Consider the following 19,393-nt stretch of genomic DNA (forward strand, 5'->3'; position numbering starts at 1 on the left):
TTTATAGACATTGAAAATTGTAGGGCGTTTATTTTCAATGTTAACAAAAAAATATTTATTTAGTTATGGAAGTCAATGTAAATAAATGAAAATCTCTAAATTTACTGAACATAACATCATCAAATTACATGTACGTGTGTATAAAAATGTACGTAATATTAATTTAATATTATATTCTTGAAAAACGATCACATTTTTATAGTACTTTACACTGCACTAATTATTTTTTTCGTAAAGTAATTAGTTTATTCAAAAACGGTTGCTTCCATACTTTTTATTTACCCGGTATATTTAATATTCGAAAAAATATAGGTTATTTTTATACAGCTTTTTTTGGTCAATGTTCAAATTTTTCTACACTTTGAAATATACTATTTTCTTAGTGAACTGTACTATTTTTTTCTTATTAAAATTTTTTTTGCTCAATGCATTTAAATAAATGCATTTATTTATTTTCCTTCTTGTAACATGATTATACTATTTTAGTCTTTGTTCTTGTTTTTATGAAATAGTTGGCACCTAATATGTAGAAAATCTGACCATGATTCGAATTTTAATTTTAATTTACATAACAAATATAGTCAGGACAATATAAATTATTATTTTCCTTGGTCAAACACGAATTAAAAAAGTATTTGTAGGTACACAGCAACAGCTGTGTTTTTAACAATTTGTAACCTTGGCAATCAACTTATAAACACAATTGACCATTAGTTCATTATTTAATAAACCGGTTTTTTTTGTGTGGGCCTGTTATATATATATTTTTTTGTTTCCGACAAAACATTGTGCTATTGTTAATTATGTTAAAAAACTGAACTGTTTACATTTAGAAACTAGAACTAAATAATTAAAATTTGGAGCAAAAAGGGAACTATTGCTTCAGGTTAATGTTTCGCTGTTTCTGTTCAAACAAAGTTACAAATTATGAATAATAATGATTCAAATAGAACCCTACGGCTATCCCACTAAAATGATTTTATTATTATTTGCACGCAATGAACGGATTTGAATACATATTTCGATATGAAACAATAATGACTAATAATAATCGATAATCAACGAACAATCATAGGACCTAAAAATATTGGGAGAATTTAAATATCAGACTCATTCAAAAGCGACTATAAATAAAATTTATCTGGTCAAAATGCACGTCGTAAATTGCACCTCAACAACAGAAATACGTACGGGCATGCATGCATTCTGTATAAATACCCAATGATTAATCGAGCGAGTGCAAAATACTGCGTTGTGTATTACCTGTCAGGGCTCCTGCCAAATTTTAGATAAGCCGGCCAACAGCCGCATTTCACAGGTGTATATCTGTATTAATAGATGGTGTACAAACTGCATCATTTAAGTAATTTAAGCTTTTACCCTTCTTAATAGCACCTATCAATTAAAGTGATTCTATTTTATTTCCTACCAGTGACAATTTGTTCCAATAACATTCCTGCGGAAGAACACATTCTTCTATCTCACAGGAAAACTCGTACACTTTTGGATCGTGACATTTATTATTTCGTGTCGGCTAATAAAACCTCCACTTAATCTGCCGTTTTGTCCAGAGATTGTTGTTTTAACGGAAGCAGGACGCACGTGTAGGACTTTCGTCAGAATGGCTTGCAGAACCAAAAACCCTGGTTTTTATGACACACACTGAACCCGAATTTACTTTATTATAAACGGTAACAGTTTGTTGGGAAACTTCTTTATTTTCAGCGTCAGTTGGTCGATAAATAACTCACGGATTTTTATTTTAATGCCTTTAATGTGGCCACATTTTTGTGCATTTGCTAATTAAGATAAATCAGAATGTTGTCCGCAATTCTTGGGGTAGCTTTTTGTAAACGGTTTACACAAGAGAATTTGTTGTAACGCTTTTTTGGTCAAGGCTGGAAGGAATTAGCTTAATGAACTTTCTCGCAACGAAGTGGAAATCTCCGAGCGGCGATAGCTTTTGTATTAATTAAAGTCTCGGGAAGCTTTTGCTTTATTTCCGCCACTTTCTCGGTACATATAATTTTTTTTCTTTTCGTCACATTGAAAATTTGCGACTTTAGCAAGTTTAAAGCCACCCTTCAACTTTCGAGATAAGCGAAATCCCAACGGTGAACTTCGAATTCCGATCCTCTCGTAAAGATAGATAAGTGTTTCGAATTAATAGCAAGTCGATATCAGGGAGGTTTTCAATATCGCACTTGGTGGTCTACGAATGCGAGTGTTCCATTTCCGACGTTTCGGGTTAATTAAAATATTTTGAGGAAATTCATTTGAATTCGTTATACAATCATAATGAAGATGATTACTCGGCAAGCAAAGATGATCGAATTAATACAGTCGAAATTTCGTCTAAAAAACAATTGGGAACCAACCTCCCGCAATTTCAATTTCCCTGTAATTATGTTCTTGCCTACCGAGAATATTACATGCCAAGTTAAAATCAACATCGAGCCAGATCGTTAAGCTTACCGAGCTTACAATGTGTAATTAAAATGCTGTCGAAAGTTAGGTCACACCAATAAAACTTTTATACACTTCGGAGACAAAATACACGGTGATAATTTCATTTCCGGGGAAGTCTCGACGCGATCTTTCTTAATTATGGGGGTTAATAGGGAATCGTTAACTTTAGTGGCGCGTGCAAAGAACACATGAGGCACAACTCCCACGGGTATACCCCGAAAGCTTTTTTTTCGCATTACGAAAGCTCCTTTTATTACAATACTAAGTTATGGTTATCTGATAATAAAGTCACGAAACATTTTGCAACTTTGCTATTGAACCTGTTGAGTGAAATTAACCTTTAAGATCGACCAAGATTTCTAAATATTTAGTTCGCTGGGCATACACGAAAGTTCTTCGAGCCTCACAATTATTTTAATCAAATTTGCGTGGCTTTCATTACGGATTGCGGACGTGCTTGCGTACGCAATACTCCCGTTTATCAACGAGAGCTTTAAAAGCACAATTTTCTACACATATAAGAAAATTACATAAGTGACCATAAAATTAACTTGAAATGAGAAGAATTTCCGGTGAGTCACCCACTTGCACAATAAATAACTTTAAATAATGTTCAAAAAGTGGAGTCAAAGTTTTGTTTCCTTTTCTTTCTTAATTGAAATAAATTTATTTTTGTAATTAGATTTATTCACAAAGCTGGACAGATTAAGCTCGTTAGAGATGTAATTCAAAGTTTTTTAGGTTAAGCTTACATATCTCACTAAGCTTTTATCGGAGTTTCAGACTGCTTGAAAAAGCTTGTCAAAAATACTTTTTCTGAATTTTCTCTCCACGTTATTGGATTTTTGTAGGTTCTCTTTTTGTTAAATTTGTTCTTCGAGTTCAACCGTGATATAATGTATCTGTCAACCTTTCAACTATTCATAGGTGGTAAAACACATTATAGCTACTGGATATTTGTGAAATACGGTTGTGATATGCCATATCTAACCTGACAACCTGCGTTGAAAATAATCATGTGTTTAAAGTGATTTATTAGACGGCTCGGTCATATTTCATAGATAACTTTCACAATAAAGTTTCTTTTATTATTTTTTCATTTTGTCGTAAAAAGTATGTTACGTGAGTAATTTTCGAGTAAAACTCTTTTCTCGTTGACAAATCGCAGCAATCTGAATCCTTGAGCATGAGATAAGTCCAACACTTTTCACCTCGATCAGGAAGCGGTTTATCATCTTTATTTAAATTAATTATCCTTTTAGGTGTGCGATAATAGATTCCGTGCTCGCGGGTGATAAAAGCACTTTTTGTACCATAGCGTCGAAAAAGGGTCACCACCGCAAGGGGCACGCGTTCCAAAATAAATTTCGTGTTGAAGCGAAAGTTCAACGACTTATATCACAAAATGCAACATGAGTTTGGCAAACGGCCAATGCATTTGCATCTCTTTGACTTGTGCAAGGACGTTGGCTACGTCACGGGGAACAATTTCAGTTTCAGCAGGACAAACCGCTCGATACGAAAGGGTAATGCACCGGGAACTGCAACGGAACGGCTATTATCTAAATGCAAATCCGCCTTTGTTTGAAACGTTGAGACTCTCTTTAGCCCCGCTTTTGCGTTTTTTACGCTCTTCAAGCACGCCGGGAGGGCCATCGTCGCCCTGTACGTGAAAAAAATAGAGCAGGAAAAGAATGGAGTAGAGCGTTTTATTTGAGTGAAATGTATCAAGGTTTGGAGGTATTCGGGGTATTGGACGGATTTTGTTGAGGTCGACTGCATTGGCTAAAAATAACACGAAAAACACCTTGCAGATTTAAATTCATTTAAGGATAACGGCGATTACGAGGCTAGATAGTTATTTTTTTAATAAAATTAAAAAGGCATTCAAGAAAAAAATAGTTAATAAAAATCTTAGTGAATGGTTTTTGGAGCTGTTTATTTTTATAAAAAAATGTGATAATGGAACCTTTAACTTTATTTAGTGTTTTTTGTAAATTTGTATTAACCGTCCTCAGCATCCTCAAAGAGATATTGCTTTGCTCCTATCTGAAAGACTATGAGTTTCGTAATAGATTTAATTTGTAATAACCTATGCAATTGGGAATATTAATATTCTGGAGCTTAAATCGATCGTTGAATTCACGATTTCAGCATTCATTAAAGCTCGCCTGGGGCTGCATTTAACTATTGCACGATCTACTGCAGGAGCCTTCAACCTCAAATAGGTATTCAGAACAGATATATGGAGGCGTCCCCAGAGACCTTTTCAGATTATTTCTTTCGGAGCTTGTCATTTGTCAAAATATGTAAATATATAGCAGTTGCCTAATCTATTAAGTTTCTAGTTATAAAGCTTGAGTCAATTAATCTAAAAAATGTTAGTTTCCAGTTTCTGTAAGATTTAAATTTTAGTTGACACTCTGATTGATGTCGCTTCCGTTGTAGCTGAAGCGGTAAAAAGTTGCAACGGCTAAAATAATCTTTAGCTATTTATCTTCGGGCCGAATTTATAGTAAGAGTGAAGCGATCGTAGTTTTGAATGGAACAGAAAAGAAATAAAATATACAGTGTAGTTTTCTTGGGTGAATTTTGTCTTAATCTGGTTCTTGTTTCTCGAATGTAAAAGTAATAACAAAGTTGGAACAGTGACAGTTTAAAATTCCCATCGTGTGCATTGCTCAAGAATCCAGTAGTCAGCGCCAGTGTTTCACAAATCCCTCCAGGGCCCCGGATTCAGTCTGTTACTCGGGCAATTTAGACTGACGAAACTATTCGATAAAACTAAGTTTTAAAGAGAGAAGATTTACGACTTAATGTGAAATCTGTGACACACACACACCTCGAAACGATACCGCAATATGCGGTTATCTCGCCGTTTTCAGCCTCGCAGACATCTCTATACCCCCGGACCCATCCATAAAGTGAAGAGCTACTTTTATTATTTTAACTCGATTCGTATAAATTTTGTTCGAGGAAATTTACTGGCCTATAAAATCGAAATTCGACCCAATTTAACTCGACTTGAGCTACACGCTTTTAGACGTCCGTCTAATCGTGTCACTTATGGGGGTTAGTAGTGTGTAGAGAGTGCACTCGTCAATAAAAATGTCAATTGCATGAATTATGCAGCATCACGGAGCGATCTCTCCGTAGGCCCTTTTACGGAAACCCATGCCTCCGTAGGGAATCACAATTTTAATAAATAATCGCGATACAAAACCGTTTTGCAGTTGTCTACATCAGGAGTTTTCTACGACAGGAAAGCTTTTTGCGCAGGATGAAAGTTGCACCACCAAAAAGGGGAAAAAGTAAAATATGCCAACATAATTTCAGAAATATCTTTAGAATTTTTTGGTTCATTGACATGGAAAATAGAAAGGCAAAATCTGATGTAATGGTCTTTTTAATTTATATGCGGTCATAAATTTCGATAGTAAAATATAATATTAGAGCGTCTTCAGAGGCTCTATCTCTAGAATTAATGACTTTCCATAAATTAAATAAAGATCAGAATTATATTCCAACTAAATAAAAAGTAGACGTCAGTGGTGATAATCGAAAAGGTGAGATGAATTTTCAAAAATTATTGGAATTCTAAGAGATAAGTTTGTTTAATAATAGTTTTATTTTATGAAACAGGTCTTTACGGTTTACTGCAACATGAGTTAATTGTATATAGGCAATCTCTGACGTCAAGGATTGCAACAGACTCTTTTGCTGAAGATGATAACATTGCACTTGAATGCGAGGTTTTTCACGTTCTCGCCGAATCCAATTTTAATTAATTAGACACTGTTTTAGAAACCCAATAAAATATTTCGATAAGACTTTTTTCATATTAGAAGAGGTCGCGATATTCCCAATAAATCACCTCCTGGTGTACCGGAGGTTATCGCTCTGTTCTACTTGGTATTCGCCAAGTATTTAAATTTAAAATGTCTACATTTTACGCAATTGCGTATCTATCCCTATAATTAAATTACTTTTCAAGTTGTCTTGAAAAGACCTGCTGTTTGTTATTATGGCCACGAAGTTGCGAACTTTTGGGAAAAAATTAATTAATTCCGCCAGCGTAAGGTAAAAAGCTTAGGAAATTAAACATGACAATAAAAAGACGTTTAAACAAACACTTAATTGAGTCATTAATTAAAAGAAGATTTTTATTAAACAGTGTTATGTTTTGGATTATTAATTTTTTTCTTCCGGTGAAATTCAAGTTGGACTTTTATTACTTAAGTTTCCTCTCTAATAAAAATATTCCAAAAGCGAAGACATACTGGTAATTTAATCGAAATTTTGTGCAACTTTTAAATATTAGGAAAAAGTTGACGTCGTTAAAAGTTTTAGAAACATCCAAAGTTTAGCTTTTGAGAAAAGTATTCTGAATTTGCTTTACTGGTAGGAAAAGTGATGTTTGCTGACAGTATAATGTAATGTATGGTAGAGTGGACCCTCCTCAAACTGCTCGAGGGAGTTTCAGAGCCGGACCACTAATTTGAATATTTCATATTTATTACCTTTTCATTTTCTTTGCTTTGGTGTTGTATTTCTGTGTTATTTATGTTTTTCTTTAATATTTTCTCCGCTCTTTGTACATGTACTTTTGAAAATTTATTATTTCAGCTGCGACTACTTTTTCAACTCTTTCTTTTTTTCCTAAGTTATTTATCTTTATACTTTTAATTCCCATTATTCCACGCAACAACCGAGATTTTTTCCTTAGGTTTTCGGGTTTATATCAATGATAAGAAGAGCAAATAATCGTAAAATATGGAATTGAACCATCCCTACAAAAGTTCAATAATATTTTCGTCTGGCATGTTTATTTTTTGTTTTATTTTAAATTGCATGCAGGCACGGAATCATAAAAGTTGTCGATGAAGTCGTTTAAATAAGCAATCGGGGAATATGAATAATTTAACTCCGGTCTAACGAGCTGCACGATTGGTCTATACCAACACTCTTAGTAAATTATTTACACCACTGATGGGAAAGTACTAGAATGATGCTGGTTTAAATTAACTTCACTTTAACAGTTGCATTCAAAATAAACAAATCAGAAGAAAAAACACTTCAACTATACCAGTGTTTGCTCCAGCTCTTGCCGCATTATTTTGTTGTTATTCTTGTTAGTCTTGACACTAGTAAGTTGAACATGTGGTGGCTAATTTTATCAAAACAAACTGTGGCCAAGGACGTTATTATACTCTTTTTCCCAAAGGAAAAACTATTATATTTATACTTTAAATAATAACTAATTATTTTTTTCAAAAAGAGTCGCTTTGGGCCTGGCTGTATGCCAATTTTTTATTGAGTCCCACCCATGTCTTGCCTGCATGACATTTCAAATGTGTTCATAAAAATATGAAAAGTTGGGTTTATTTGGAAATAATTACTGGAACTAAATGTGAAAGGTTATCCCAGTTGATATTTTATTTCCGAAAAAAAATACTCGTTGCTTACGGTTGGACGTGTGTTTGGTCAGTAATGTCTATTTATTATTAAAATACAAATTTGCTCGAGGCAAACTTCTCGACTACTGTATTTCCAGACGATCTGAAGTTTAATAAATTTTGTATTTGCAGCAATTATTAACAAGTTACTGCTCTGAAAGCGCCAATCAAATACTTGTGATTAGTGATTAATGTTTCCAATGTCGTCTATTTTGAGTGATTGTTGGAAAGGGTCAGTAATGATTGAAAATCCAGATTGTATTTTGGCAATTTATTAGTGTTTTTGTAGGCTGCAAGAGAAAATGCCACGTATTGGCAAGTTCATACTGAAACTTACACGGATCTTTTCAGGAGTTTTATAGACTTTTAATGAGTTTACGACTTGTTGTCTCAATTTTATTACAACTATCTGAATAGTTCTTATTTAATATTCATTATAGAATACAATGAATCATTAAAGCTTGCAACAATTACGAATTTATTAGTTTTTGTACCGAGCTAGCAGTAGAGGCTCTTTAGGACGTAATTACCTATTATTTAAGTTGTTTGTCTGTATTTTATCTCTTGTTAATTTTCGCTTTTGTTTTTCTGCGTTAGTCTATAAAAACACGTCGTTAAAAATAATCAGAATTCTCGAAAAATAAGAAGCTCCTGACTTTTCCCATCAAGTTTCTCTTACGTAACTTATTATCATCTGTTATAAAAATATTGTGTAATTGAACACATGTTGTATAGAGCTTTTCTCTTGACTGACTGGTCCGAAAGTTGCTCAACACAAATTAAACTCCGGTTTGTCGAAGTAAACTCGAAAAGTACCTGACATCGGGGATAACTTAATCCATACGTTACCCGCCTACTTGGGAGTTTGTTTTGTTTGAATAATAGGAGTTGGAGGTGTTTACATTATCATAAATTGCCATGCGGTTATGACTGTTTTCATTTTGCTCGCACGCAATTCAGGGACTCCGCAACGTCGTTAACAGGCGCAAGAAGCGCTCTGATCCCTTACATCCATTGCTTTTAGCTGCGGGAGTTTCTACAAGAACTTTCTTCATGATTAAAATAAGCGTAAGCGTTTTATTGTTATTGCTGCATATCATTTGCTTCTGAGAAAACACAGGTGTTAAGTCTCTCCCTGAAACTTTGGAAATTTTTATCAAGAGATGTGTAATATTGTGGTTTATAGACGTATTATGAAATTTTAACGTGTTAGATGTACATATAAAGTTTTTTATATTTATTATAATTAGAGAAATGTTATGGCGGAAGGCACTTTTCTTTCATAAAGCTTAGCAGTTTTGAGAATTAACAACAATAATAATACATTTACATGGAGATAAGGAGAAAAACAAAACAATAAAACAAGCATAAAAGAAGTGTACGACTATTAAAATTCAATTAGAAGTTTAGAAATAATTGGATAATAAAAGTGGTGCCAGCTAAAGAAATTGTAATCAAATCACTAAAACTAGTTTACTGTGCCGATTAATTTTGTCCTAATCTTTTACATTCTTGATTAAAAAAATATTTAAATGTCTGCTCTACTAGCACTGATTAATTTTCTAATTATTTTAAGAAAAATTGTGTCTAAAAACAGTATTATTTACAGATTATTAAGAATGTGGTGTCACTGAACTTAGAATTAACTCTCTGTCTCAACATGTTTACTTTATCAAAAATGTCACATTAATAGGAAAAAAGTTACGAGTGCGAACGAACTAATGCAACCAGATTATCACTTTTGAATCATGTAATTCAACTGATAGAAAGTATGTGTTGAAACTGTTTTAAACATATGTAGTTGAATTTTTCTGAAATATAAAAGTGCCTGACGTGAGATCACACATAATTACAAAAATTTTCCATTGTTTGGCAATAATGATTTTAGGTATTTGTTTTTCCGTGGCTTTCATTATTAATCGTTTTTGATTTTTATATCAGATTTTTCGTGTTAATGGAATGTTTTTCTCATTAGTATATTCTTTCACTTGTGGGTAGTGTTTTGCCCTTTTACATTATTTACCACATCTGATAAAAAATTTTCAAAGCATTTTTAACAGAAATATATATTTATTTGTGAATTTTAAAATTGCCGTTAGTCAAACAATTAAAAAAGAGCTTCCTTCGATTTAATGAAAGGGAAAACAACTATTGACAGAATATTGCCTCATCAAAACACAAGGAAGATCACTTTTTAAAAGATTTAAAGCCTGTTTACAACTTCCTCGCATCAGCTGTCAAATTAATTTGTAACGAGTGATATTATTGACAGGTCATCAAAAGCTTGTTAATTTTTTCAATCTCGTAGTTGTTTAGGCGCCGATTTTACCAGTTTTATTTATTTATAAATGAACGTTTTGTGGATTTATGGTACCAGGAATGAGTGATTACTTGTATAAAAATTGGAGTAATTAAGAAGGCTCATTACGGGCGACGTAATAAAAATAATTGTTGCTTTATAGGCTCGATACGTCAAGAGTCAGCTCGTAAATTAATTTGTATGGATATTAACCGTCACTAGCTTCACTATTGAAAATGGATCGCATGTGTCGATTAAAAGTTTTTAAAACTAATTGATGAAATTATCGAATTTTTATTTTTACTTAACAGTTAGAGTTAAACTGGCATTCATTTTAGTTAATGAAGGTCCAATTAATGAATCCTCGAAAGATCGTTCATGATTAAGTTACTTTCATCGCTCCCTTCTTTCTATTAACTAAACTTTTGATGGCAACATATAAAAAGTTTTGAGTTGAAGAAGTTCAGTTAGCTTTCCTGTGCTAGTTTAATATGTCAAGTTCACCTCTCTGCTGGTGGAATAATCAATGAGTTTTATTATAAAAAGTCTTCTGAGCTCATTCATAACTATAATTAAATCAAATCGAAAGTCATGAGGTCAAAGGGCTGGAACTTTATTAATAAGTTGAACCTGACCTAGGTTTCATTGAGTTAATTGATTCATAACGAAAGCAGTTTTGGTGTATGCGCCGGGCCAATTTTTTACATTTTTCTATTTTTGCAGACGGAGTTTACGACCGATTAAATCATCGCTTTAGCGGGTTTATTGCAGGAAACTAGAATAAAATGAAGTTTGACTTTGTAGACAGATTAGTTTTGTGCGGTGTGGGATTTAACTGACATTGTGAGGAAATATAAAAATTACAGTTCAACAATGTTGAGACCACAGGACTGAATCAGATTCTGCACGATTTTTTGATCAAATTTTTAAACTCTATTTTTTTTTGAGAAATAGAGATTTCAAACAGAATAACAAATGGTGACTTATTTATTATTTTTCTACACTCAAAAAAATATAACCAGAAGCTAAAAAGTTTTTGTTATAATCATTAAAAGTGATTACGAAATTTTAAAAAAATTAAAAGAGAATATTAAAAGTTATAAAAAAAATACAAAGCAAACAATTGCTCACAGTCGCCAATTGTTTATCTTCCATTATATCCTAAAAAATATTAAATGGTGGGTCACCTTATCTGAGTAAATTTTTATTATTATTACTAGGCAAAATAGCAAATTATTATTATTACTAGGCAAAATAGCAAATGTTATTATTATACAGCGTGTTTCACATAATTTTACGAGGCCTGCACCTGTAAGATGCAATCAATAATACATATTCCGATACGAACTCGATTACAAATTTTTAAAAATTGGATAATCTTCTCTAGTTTGTTCACCCTTTCAAAACTTACAACATTTTTAGTTAGTTGGTGATTAAGATAGATAAACTAGAATCATATTCATGCCGTTTCTTGGTAGAACAAATGATAATTGTTTCTGAAAAACTGTTTGGTTTATGACTATTAATGAAACAGTGATTAGTTTGACAATTACTATCATGGGTTTCCAAAAATTAAATAATTAAATCTGTATTTTTTGTATCTAGTGTTTTGTGAATTTTGTATATTAGGATGCGTACATTAGGCACAAGCCTCGTAAAGTTGTGTGGAACAACCTGTATACAATAAGTTGCTGTATATGTTTGTATTTCTGATGATTTTATCTGTTATTTTTCTACAATCAATCAAATCAAATTTGTATTGAAAAAGACAGTTTGGAACGAAAAAATTTGATTCATAAACAAAAAATACATGAAAACAAAACAGCCAAACACTTCACCTGTCACCAGTGAAATATGTCAGTTGGGGGGGAGGAAATATTTTTGAAATACTGTGGTACTTGGTTTGGTGAAATTCTAATCTAATTATTTTGTAACTAAAAACCTCTATTCCATGGGCACGAATGCAGCTCAGGTCAATGCAATCTTCGCGAATTTTTGCATGCTCATTATTATCCGAATCAATAGCTCTATTTGGGTGGTGCAAAATGAAGGTTTTTCTGCATAAAAAAAAACTCAAAGCAATAAAATGGTCATAAACCTAATTTCAGCACAAGCCCAAAAGTGCATTCAAACTGCAGTGCGCCTGCCATAAAAGCGAAATGTCGTGTTTATTTTTACTCAGAAAAAACTAACAATTAACACGCCCCATAAAAATTAACGGCCTTGCTATCATAAGGACCGTAAAGTCGGCAACCAACACCTGCCATTGGCTAATTATGAAATAAATTCTTTGAGGGGAAATTGCTTATCGCCATTTCTCCTTCTCTAGAAAAAGGACCGATGCAGGGTAAGTAAATAAGAATTTGCAACAATGGCAAGGTCGCCAACCTCGAGCTTTCACCTTATGCATCATGTGCTGTCCCAATCGCGAATCGTCAGATCGCGATATTGGATTGTGAAGTGTGTACGTGTAATATTGTTATTGCAGTAACGTCGTGCTACCACGCACCATTTGCATTATTAAAACGACGACATTAAGGCACAAATCGACTTCATTATTTAAATGGGCATTGATTTTCGAAGGAACGCAATTTCCTTATCAATCAACTTTCTATCCATTGTTTATCATTTGAGTTTCTGTCTGTTGATAGTACTTGGAAAAATAGAGCCATCGGTGTGATAGGCAGTCGTATCGAATGGCTTTGATTGAGGCACGACGGTTGTAAAATTAATGATTCATCAAAGCAATGAAAATTACAGGTGCGAGAGAATGGCAAGTCATTTCGAGGGTTAGTTTTCGATACAAAAACTGCAATTTGACTTCAAAAGGCCATTGTTCTGTTTTAGTTTTTTGAAAGTTATCAAAGAGATAACTTTATTAACGAACGCTTTGTTCGAAAAAATTCACCCGGCGCATACACCAAAATTCGCGCAGTAAATGAGACGCTTCCCGGGGTTTTAATTAAAACGATTCAGAGGGAATTTTTGGTAATGACCTTGAAAGAATGTTTTGTTTCACGGTCATGGTTTTGCAGAATTTCTTAACCGAACCTTTTGCCTTCTTAATTAAAGTCTAATTAAAACATTTGAATAAAATAACAGTTATTATTTCTATATTGTCTTTTATAAAAATATCACATTTGCATACGAACATCTTACTTAACTTATAAAAGATAATTTATAAAAAAGAATGTACCTACTAGAAAAAGAAAGGAAGTCGTGTGAAATTAAATTATTAGTTTTCACTTGTTTCCTTTATTTATGAATTTTCATGTCTATGACTTCTTGTCGACTTTTCATTTTGTCAAGCATCTCAGGTACACAACAAAGACTCATCTGCTGAAAAGGTTGTAAAATCACTTTTTTAAGCATAATTGCTTTTATGTTTCTAAAACCTGAGGTAAAGTCGGATAAGTTCCTACCCACTCGATTTTACACAATAGGGCGTTTTACTACTTTTTCATTTCGTTCTTTTTAGCTTTTATTATTGTTTATGAGAAATCGATTTTTTATTTTAAATCATTTTGTGTTATGTTAAGTTGTAAGACACCCTGTATTTAGAAAGTCTTTTTCTGTGACATTTTTAAATTAATGATTTTAAATTTGAGATTTTTATGCGTTGAATTTATGTTATTATAACTTGTGTTTCTTTTCAGAGAATTCTCAATGCAATTAAGACAAATCGTAATTTGTGGATAATTACTTTAGAAAATATTAATCTGTTTTTAATTCGTCACTGCTATTCTTACTCACTGAGCTACTTTCTTTTAATGCATTTTTAGCAGTCACTTTTTTAATCATTGTTTAAACTTCATTGTTCAATGAACAATAACAAAAATTGAATGGGAAAACTCAAATAGGGCAAAGTTGCATAACAAAATTTTTTTTGAATAATTACTGTGTTTTGGTACAGGTTAATTCGTTTGTCACCGACTTTTTTCTTCACCTGAAAATTAATGGCGTTCTTGATGACGAAACTCAGTAAACACCACGTTCAAAGCCATAAGTTCGGTAATTAAGCACGATGGAAATAAAAAAAGCCCATAAAATTTCACGCAACGCCCGTTCGGTCATTTTAGAGTCATATAAATTGTTTCCTGTTGTTCGTGCAACTCGCGGTGCATGAATGCATCATCAAAAAAAGGTGCGTCTTCTTACACCTGTTAAACATGACCTCACGTTGCTTCTCTCTGTACGTAGCACAAGACTGATTGATAATAATTGCAATATTTTGATTAGGTAAACCGTAATTTTCATTTTTTAAAGACATCCAAATTAATTTGGCATCTATCCAGACTTAAATGCAATTTTAGCGTTACCGATATGCAGATGGAATCATTAATTAACACAACGTCGTTAACTGTTATTTCTAGCTTCGATTCCGTAAATATGTCGGCTTTTTTCAATGAAATAACGATGAGAAAATTTTAATAATAATGGCCGAGAAACAAATCTTTGCGTTGCACAAGCGGGATTTCACTTATTTGAAAAATTCGAATATCCTTTCCCTCTTTAGTCATGCACAATTTTAATTATCAGAAATATGCGAAACAATAACTCCACAGAATAAATCTCCATAACATGTGTAATAATTAACTTGAACGATTTTTCACTCTAGTACCGACTTTATTAAACATTTATAAGACATATAATTTACTTTATAAAGGTAACTAATGATTAAAAGACAAACGAAAAAAACTTACTCCTTTAATTGCAATAACTGTCATACTTAATAACAATCTTTCAGCCTTAATATTAAATTCGTTTAAACAAATTCAAGGAGAATACAATGTGATACATATTAAATGAGATTTGTTGTTTCACTATTCCATTTTCTTGGTCGAGTCACAAGTACATTTTCTAGATGCTCAAGTGTTTCCTCTTTTATTTTCATTTCAACTTACATTTTTCGTATAGAAACATTTTATTCCCAAAGTAATAAAAACTTTAGCGAACTACAAAGCTGTTGACAAAGATCTCACTCTCGGATTTATATTGTTTGAATTTTTTTCATAGATAAGTTGCAAATATAATTTGTCAACAGACTCTTGGGAAGCATCAATTAGCAGGTCAAACTTCACTTGCATTGTAATTGATAATGAAAGTCACTTTAATTCAGATTTTTATCAGAAAATAAACAGTAAACAAACATTTCAAAAGGTTGATCTGATCAAGGTAATGTCACAGAAAATGATAAGCTGCAGTTGACAGGAGCAAAATATTTTTTACACAAGTTAAACAAAAAGGTGTGCCAATGTCAAGGCAGGTTGCAATTATACAGGATGCGTCAAAAGTCGCGCCCCAGAAAAAAAATGCCATGTAAGGAAAGGATACCAGAAACATGGAAGAAATGTTAATTTCGAAGTTATGAAAGTTTAAATTTGCACGTTGACTCTATTTATTTCTGTTGGAAAAATAATTTTCCAAAGTTTTTTTGCTACAGACTATTAGAAGAGGAAACAAGGAAGCTGGATCCTAAGTACTAACCCTGATTTGTCGCTTTTAATGGCAAAATTTTTGAACCCTATATTAGTAATGGGAGAAACTAGAAAAGTTACTTCATGGTTGTTTTTGCAAATTTCACGAAAATTTGATCGCATGACAAGGTGTGAAAACGACGATCGAAACAATGACTCAAGGTAATGAAAATTTGATATGAAATTATGACACGAAATCTGAATTAGAAACCTAATGTGGTCTATTTAGCAAAAGCAAGGTCATATTTCATAAAGTAGTTACGTAATGTTCAACGACCTCTTACATCATGATAGGATGACTATTATGGTGATTTGAATATGATAAAAAAGTGTAGACAGAAAACAAATGTGGGTTAACCAAGACAATTAATTTATTTAAAAGAATATTTAAATGTTGTTTGTCCTTGGTCGGGTGCAACTATGTCATCGTCAAAGCCCACAAATGGTTACCAATAAGGGATAATTCACTCCCTTTTTTTCATCAATTATTATTTTGATCCTAGGCGCAACGAAGAAAAAATTTAAAAATCGGATAATTATGGTTCTATTTATTTGAATGATATTTTAGTGCCACAATTGTTCGAACGCTGGCAGACGCCTTCGTTTCGCAGAAATAAATCTTTTTTAAGACCCTCTTGGCACAAAATGCAGCACATCTTTTTGTGCTAAACAAATTTCCACTTCCTTGATGTGCAATTAAAGTATTGTGCTCGAAATAAGACAAGAGAAAATGTAAACAGTGACATCAAACCGCAATAAATTTCGGCCAACCACCACAATTTGCTATTTGCGGAACTAACAAGCTCCTATTACTTGAATAGTTTTTACAGCCGCTTAATTCGCTACGCGAAATGATGAATTACGCCAGACTAAAAAAATTATCAATTACTTTGTGATGCTCAACATAAACAATTATCAACAAGGACGGTTTATCGAGAGTTTGTTTTAATTTGTTTTTCGCAGGAAATGCGAGCGCAGCAATTGTAATTAATTTTTGCGATATGTAAAATGAGTTATCCGGAATTAAACGAAACTTAATTATGAAAATAAATAATCGGAGGCATTATCATAATTATACTAGTGACCTTAATGGAATATAATTTATAACAGCGATTTAGTGTGCAAGTTTTTGAGCTTTTTTAATTTGTAAATGATTGTACGCACCGCGGCATGGCCTTAATAAATCTCATACTATACAACAAATTTAATCTTATTGTTTAATTATTATTACTGTAATTAGTACGGTCATTAGTTCTTTGAATTTTCTAAATTTATATCTCATGCTTCATTTACTCTTGTTATTTATCATTTTTTCTTCTTATCTACCAACGTTTTTCTTATATGTAGTATAAATATGATCGGTTAGTTTATATTCCGCAAAGATTTATAATAACGGAAGTCTGTACACAAAAACCTGAAATAAAAACATTTCAAGAAAAATGTGGCACGTGTTGGACAGGTCGGAAAAGTTAAATAACATATGCCACTACTGAAACCCACTATCCCTAAATATATTGCATTTGTCGCTTTCATATTACATTCGTACATGTGAGACCGAATTTTATTGTTGGTTCCTTCGTGATATTTCCACATTTGTTTCACAAAGAAAACAAATAGACCATGATTAAATAATGCGGTAGAAAATAAAGATTGACATGTAGATTGATGAAAGCAGTTACCAAATTGCTGGAAAAAGAGATTAAATTTCAGTGAATATATTTTTGGAACACTACCCAGGTTTCTTTTTCGTTGTAATCGAGAAGTATATGACCTGTTGGTTTTAATAACCATGGAACGACGCACTCAGTTAATGATTTCACTATTCAAGGGTGTGAAAATCTTTTGAGGGCAAAGAATATTCCAGTTCAACACTTTCATGTTAAATTAACTTTGAGTTAAATTATAAACATTATTCATGCAATATCACAACATAAAAAGTTTATTTAGTATTAAAACAATCTTTTATTCGCCCATTATCCATTTATTATTGTATATTACACACTTTATCACAAAAAACTTCTTGGAAAAATAACATCTCTTTAATTTAGAAAAAATTGTAATAATGTCTAAAGGGGGCACTCTTGCTAAAATTCCGATGTTTAATTGTTTACAATTGGCTCAAGTATTTTTCAATATGATTTTTGTTAAATATTTTCTGAATCAACTCTACAACAATGTATACATAATCTATCATCAAATAAACAAGCCGTGTCGGTTAATTCTGGATTTGTCGTGTCCCACAGTCCTTGAAAATTGTTTATAACGTGTTCTAATTAAATTTGCAAAATTGAATTTTTTGTCGTTTGTGATTCAAAATTTGTGCTGTTTTCCACTCGGTGAGCTAACATAAAAGATGTTTACATGTTGTTAGTAAGCTGTTTAATTTACGTTCTTTTGGAGATGTATGTGTACATGTCAGGGACGAAAATATTCTCAAGTTGTTTCCTTGAGTTAAAATTATATCGACGTTTCTTATTTTCCTTGCATTTGCATTTGGGTTAATTAGAGAATTGTGCAAAAAGCGGACGTTATTGTTTCATGCTTAAAATCAAAACGGTCAATATTACACACACAAAAATAATCCTCATTCGCTCATAAGCACTTGACATCGTTTCGAGAGATTACCATCGATTCGTTCAACATTTCACAATTTAATCCGCAGAAATGATCATATCTCTGGATAGATCCGGAGTGTTTCGACTGGGAGTCCCGAGTGCGATGTGGAATTAATTAGGACGAGGACATTACGTTGATCAATCACAACCGAAAAAAGGCGAAAAACGCGTTTTTTTGCATGATATCGTGGAATGTATATAAGAGTAATTAAGTGACTACACGGCATTATATTCGGATATCTTCCTAGAGGAAGCTAAATCCTTATTAACGACGCCGCTCAAAAGCTCAGGAGGATTAAGGGGTGCGGATCCCCGTCGTTGATTTTTGAACAAACAAGTGTGACAATTTTCGTTTTGTTTCCGGGGGTGACTAACCCAACAAAGACCAATAAAACCGTTCCTAATTAAATTTTCTTGGCACGTTTGAAGTCTAAGATAATTCGAGCTGATAACCGACCAACAAGAATTTTCTTTTAATTGCAATTGGCCGCTCAGATCAACATCTTTTTAATCCATTCGCAAGATCTTGGACGTTTTCGTAATGAATTCCAAGATTAACATTTTTCCACTTGCTATTCAGGAAGTACAGCAATTGTGTATCAAGCAGCGTGCTCGGCAAGCCAATTTTTTAAACTGTGTGCTTTTATTTGCATCTTCAATGTTAATGGCAATAAATATTGTTTGTGCAAATTTCCTTTGTTACTATGTGCTTATATTTACCAATTATCACAACGTTGATATAGTAATGTGGGCATATGACGCAAATGCAAGTAATTATAGATTTTGTTTTTGCATTTGTGTGTTTTTTACAATTTCACAACCCATAGTTTCATTTCTTTATCGAAGAAATTGTTGTACCTTTAGTCATTCAAAAATTGTTCAATTAACCTTTATTATAGTTGTCCAAATTGCACATGATGCAAGTTATAGTTGGTAATAGGGCCTATCAGAAATTCAAACATACTGAAACTGTCCAGTCATCGTTTTGTCCCACTTTATTCAAAGGGCGCACTCGATGGAATATTTCGCATTTGGTGGCATGTTTTTCAGAAAATTAGACAACAAAAAACGGCAATT

General features: G+C 32.6%; 1 protein-coding gene across 2 annotated transcripts in view; it reads left to right on the forward strand.

Moving 5' to 3' along the window:
* The window catches only part of LOC123014741 (sestrin homolog), a 170,759-nt gene that overhangs the window by 115,844 nt on the left and 35,522 nt on the right, over nt 1-19,393 (forward strand). The window lies entirely within an intron of this gene.

This window comes from Tribolium madens, unplaced genomic scaffold, assembly GCF_015345945.1.
Source record: "Tribolium madens isolate multiple individuals breed KSU strain unplaced genomic scaffold, Tmad_KSU_1.1 Scaffold_97;HRSCAF=244;Tcas5.2_LG3a, whole genome shotgun sequence".
Lineage (NCBI taxonomy): Eukaryota > Metazoa > Arthropoda > Insecta > Coleoptera > Tenebrionidae > Tribolium > Tribolium madens.